This window comes from Frankliniella occidentalis, unplaced genomic scaffold (genome assembly GCF_000697945.3).
Source record: "Frankliniella occidentalis isolate FOCC.00 unplaced genomic scaffold, Focc_3.1 Scaffold8, whole genome shotgun sequence".
Lineage (NCBI taxonomy): Eukaryota > Metazoa > Arthropoda > Insecta > Thysanoptera > Thripidae > Frankliniella > Frankliniella occidentalis.
The window spans coordinates 1,231,604-1,236,613 of record NW_026267138.1 but is presented as its reverse complement, the minus strand read 5'-3'; the positions used below and the strand labels follow the sequence as shown (position 1 = coordinate 1,236,613).

Genomic DNA, 5,010 nt, shown 5'->3' with positions numbered 1-5,010 from the left:
CCTCGTGGCCCCCGCGATTCCCTTGCGCCGTGTTTTGAATCCGACTTTCGTGTATGTTGCCTTTGGTCACTTTTTCACCTCAGATTTGCTGGTCTTCCTCTGGCGCTGGGATGAACAAGTGAGGTCAAAAGGGCGCTTCAACAACCGGTGTTGAACGGAAGTGAAAGTGATCGTGACCCGCACTATGTCACCTGTCACCGTCCCACTCGGCTGCCCGCCCCGCCGTGGCCCCTTCCCCCCCGCGGGTTTTGATTCCGACTTTCGCGTCTGTTCTTTTGCTCACTTTTTCGTCTCAGGTTTGCTGGTTAATCTCCGGTTCTGGGACGAACAAGTGAGGTAAATAAGGCGTTTCAATCTGTGTTGAACGGGAGTGAAGCGATCACCGTGTGGCCGTGTGGCTGATTTGTCGCTGTTCTAGCAGACAGTGCGCCGGCTCGCCCCGCTGCGCGCCCCGCGCCCCGCCTCCGCGGCAGGTGTTATTTTGACCCTTTTGACTGGAGGTAGAAGCCGTTTGATGCCTGGTGCTGCCCGGCTCGCCTGGCGCGGATGCGATATATGGTGAGCGATATAACCGGGCTGCCTGACCCGTCGTCTTCGCCAGGAGGGTGATTCCGTACGGCGTTTTGTTCTCTCCGTCCTTGTTGCACTCCGCTGCCTCCAGGAGGGAGAGGGCACGACTAAACACCGTGCGGGATCGCCCTGAGTTCTGTGGGCCTCGCTTGGCATTCAAACGTCTTCTACTTCGAGCCTATTTGGTCGGCATCGATGTGTCGGTGTCCCTAGCTAGCGCCCACGTCGGCTGCTGTTTGGACGCGCCCGCGTGCGCCCGCGTGCGCCCGCCTAGAGCTCGCGCAGGGAATGACCTCTGTGCCCCGGTGCCCCGCGCAGTCTGATAATGCTACGCCCAAAGCATTCTTTCGCGAAACTCGTGGTCCGCGCCCAGCCCCTTCGGTTTGTGTGTCCCCTCGTGTGCATCGCCAGCAAGAGAAGCCCACGACATGTCCTCCGGCTCGACTTCCACCGCATCCACCTGGGCGAGCGCTGAGGCGGCGGCGTTCGCAGCTGCTGCCGCCAAAGGTAGGCCTCGTCGTTCACCACCAGAGTTTGTGTACAAACGCTTTTTGTTTGGTCGCTCCACTTGTTCAGAGCTCTACCTTACAGCCGAGTATGGCGCCCTCTTACTCAAAGCCTAGTACGGCACCTAATTTCTTTCTATAGTGTTTCAGGTCTACTTAGCGATACTTAACTTTATTAGGGGGCTACACAACTTCCAAAGGGTACTCATCTCCATTCTCCAATACACAACAAAGCTCATTAATGACTGCATTGGCATTGTCGAACAATGCTCTCGAGTCCTTTCGCGCCGTTGTTTTTCTGCAGTCCGCGTTCATTTTCCGCGATCGCTCGTCGATGTTTAACAACTCATTATTTTCGCTCACGTCGCGATCGGAAGTTAAATTCGAATATCGTTAAATTTAAAGATTTTATCAACCGCGATATCCTTTAATTTAAAGATTTTATCAACCGCGATATCATTTGATTTAAAAATTTTACCAACCGCGATATCATTTAAAGTTTTATCAACCGCGATTTATTATATTTTTTAAATTTCATAACTTAACGAAGATTTTGGAGATCATTCTTCACTCTTCAAGGTCAGTCGTGTGTCCCATTAGAGCGTCGTTCTGCTTTGTTTTTAGCCTAATTTCCTGTAATTGTCCCAGCGCTAGCCTGGCCCCCGCTACTGTTTGCCTTCGTCTCGACTCGGACGCAGCCCTTTCTCAAGCTGCGAGCGAGCTGTCTGCCCGAGCCCGCCGCTTTGTGCTGCTGAGCTGTCTCCGCGTCTCGCACGCAGTCACGGGGAAGGACCACCGCTGTCGGCCGCTACGGGGTGCGTGACGCTGCAGCCGCCGCCCTTGCCGCAGTTTGACTTTATGGGACTACCGATCCACTGGTCCAGGTAATTTCACTCGTCTTGTTTTGATTGTTTTGTGACTACACATGAACTAATTCTGTTGTGTTTATGTTCCAGCCGACATCTCAATTTTGCTGTGACGAGCCCCTTCCTGGACTCTGCTGCAGCGCTTTATGGCCGTGGTCAACAGACTGCACAGGTACGTTTCGAAAGCATTTTGTTCCTCATTTGGCCCGCTTGTAGTGGCCCCGGTCAGTTCGTTGATATCGCCCCACTGCTTGCTGGCTGGCGCTCTGCTCCTGGGCTTGCACCCGCCGGACCCCGCGGGTGTCCCCCCTAGGTCCCCTCCCCCCCGCGGGACCGGCGCCGAGTAGCAGCGACCAGGGCAGTGTGTCGGCCGCAGCTAGCTGAGCGGGTGTTTTTATTGCTTTGTGACCGGTGGATCACGAGGGCAGACTGGTCGCTTATTGTAACCGCACGTAGGAACCAGTGTCTAATACCGTCTTCTCTGTTTCACTTCCACGCAGCTGCCCCGCCCGCCGAGACCTCAGCCGCCTGCTCTGCTCTCAACCCTGGGAGAGCCAAGCCTGTACGTCACCACCACCAGATGTGGCCTCGCCGCGGAGGGCCGCTCCCGTGTCTTCATGGTCGTCTACAAGTAAGCGGAAGCTCTTATTTGTTATTGGATATTAATTTGGAATAATGATTCTAATCAAGTTTCGTCCCTGTTGCAGAGTAACCGTGAGGCACGCCTGCACTCGTCAGCTGCAGCAACCGCCGGCCCCACGCCCCCAGCGGGGCCTCCGCGGGACATCCTCTAGCCAACGTTTCAGCTCGCAGTAGAACGTCATTCAATTATTTGGAGATGTGCAGATATGCACTTGCTTCTCCAGTTCCAGTTCCACCCCAGTCAGCAGGAATTCACTGCGGTCGGCGAGGACATTTCGACTCCAGGACACTGTAGAAGTCGACACCCTGACATATAGGGGTCTGCTATCAACTCAGCTTCGCTGTCTACCAGAGTAACCGGGAAAGGTAAGAAACTGTTTCGCCTGGGCTGGGGCTGAGACATCTTCCAAATTTATGATATTGTGCATTTACGACTTACTGTAAAATGTTTTCCCCTGCTCAGGTTGTTTCTTGGTGACGATGCCGGCAGCTTCCACAACTCGAACAGAATTTGGTACCTAATTCTCTGAAACCCGCCACTTAATGGATGCCTTTGACTGCATAAGAGTGTCAGGTAATACCTTCAATATATTCAAATATGAACTTTTCAGTGCACTTTGTGACAGTAATTTCTGACACCCCATAGGACAGAAATTTGTCACTGACATCTATTTGATATCACCAGTTAATCTCCACATGCTTTTCCACAGTTCCAGGCCAGTTCCACCCCCGTCAACATACGTCAACCCTTTTCGGCCAGCTAAGCCATCTCGACTCCAAGCCATGCAGGATCTCCAGGACTCTCAAACCTGATATTAGACTCTGCTTTTAACTGCTTCGCTGTCTCAGAGTAACCAGAAAAGGTAAGCAACTGTTTTTACCAGCCTGAGACATTTTTTATGTCTAATTTGTTTTCAATTAATGATTATTTTTTAAAATGTTCTCCTTGCCATAACATCTACCTATTCCCTCAGGTTCTTTCTTCAGTTCCACCCCCTTGTCAACAGGAATTCACGGTGGACAGCGAAGACGTCTCAACCCTGATACTTGCAAGACCTCCAGGACTCCTACACCCCAACAAATTGCTTCCTGCTTCTACCTCTGCTTCACTGTATCCAAGAATAACCAGAATAGGTAAGCAACTGTCTTCTCTAGGCTTAGATATCTTCCATATTTTTAATTTTATTTGAATTTATTATTTGCATGTTAATGTTTTACTGAAAGTAACATTTATCTATCCCTTCAGGTTACTTCAATGCTCTGCTCTGCCGCTGAATGGAATCCTTCCAGCTCCAAATTTCAAGACACGCAATTTATTGTTCACCTTATATTACTTCACAAACATTAAGCATTTAAGAATAGTCAAAGTGTTTGCATATCAATCTGTCCTTTGAGTGTAGCCTAAAGGTGTTAATTTATTTTGTGAAATACGTTTGTCGCATATCAATCTCTCTCGACTTTCGGACTTGCCCTTCTTGACTGACTCCCCTTCTTTGTACATCTTTGAGCATGATCACCTGATTTGTTGGTTGTGGTTTTTGAATTTGTTTTTTAGTTTGTTGCATGTTAGTTGTTGTGAATGTGGGGTCTAGTGTAAATTCCATATTGCTTACCTCTCCTCTATGGCATAACAAACTTAACAGTTCCTCTTCTTTCTTCTGCACATTTAAATAATATGCACAAACGTATTTCATCCAATTTAAATTAAGCTATACACTTTTCTAGAATTTAATTATGTATTACTTTCTATTTAGTACTGTGTTACTACTTCAAAGGCAATTTTATATAGTTTTGTTTCTTTGTCTTGTGATGTGGATTTTTAGCCAGTTGGGCTCAAACTTAATGTGAAGGCCTAATCCTTAGTTATTACCATTTCGCCAATTGCGCTCTGCCCTTATACTTGATTTAGGTAGGCTTGTTATTGTCAATCTAATAACCCGTTGTTAGCCGTTCTAGTAATGTCAATATCAAAGGCCAAAGTTAGACTTTATTGCCTTGTTAATTAAATTGCTTCATTTTACGGGATTCCTAAACTTCTAGCAATGTTAAGCCGTTTTCTAGGCAAAAGGCCGCAATCCATAGGGTTGCTTATTTAACAATTTTGTATTGACTTTGCTATCTTTTTCTTCAAAAAGGAAAGATGTGTCCTACTTTGCTAGTTCTATCCCCGGCAGAGAACGCCCCACAGCAGTCAGCTCTTTTCCTGTTTGTTGCCCTCACTTGAACTTGGCACTTCTGATTTGGCTTTGAAGCATTAAACTTGTTCTCTAAAGCGGTCTCTTGTCCTTTTCCCTCGCCCACCCACACATACTGCTATATCTATTTGTATGTATAATATATATTGTTCTACCCTCTGCCAAGTTTTGCTAGGATTTGCAGTTAGCATTTTAGTCGTCGCAGGAATGACTTGTCCGTGCAACCCAGTG

General features: G+C 48.2%; 1 protein-coding gene across 1 annotated transcript in view; it reads left to right on the top strand.

The window, feature by feature from the left end:
- Positions 1 to 6: 6 nt before the first annotated feature.
- The window catches only part of LOC113209727 (protein Wnt-16-like), a 94,676-nt gene continuing 89,672 nt past the window's right edge, over positions 7 to 5,010 (top strand). The window contains exon 1 of the mRNA XM_052275285.1: positions 7 to 1,077. The gene's annotated coding sequence lies outside the window, so the exon portion shown is untranslated. The remainder of the gene's footprint in view (positions 1,078 to 5,010) is intronic.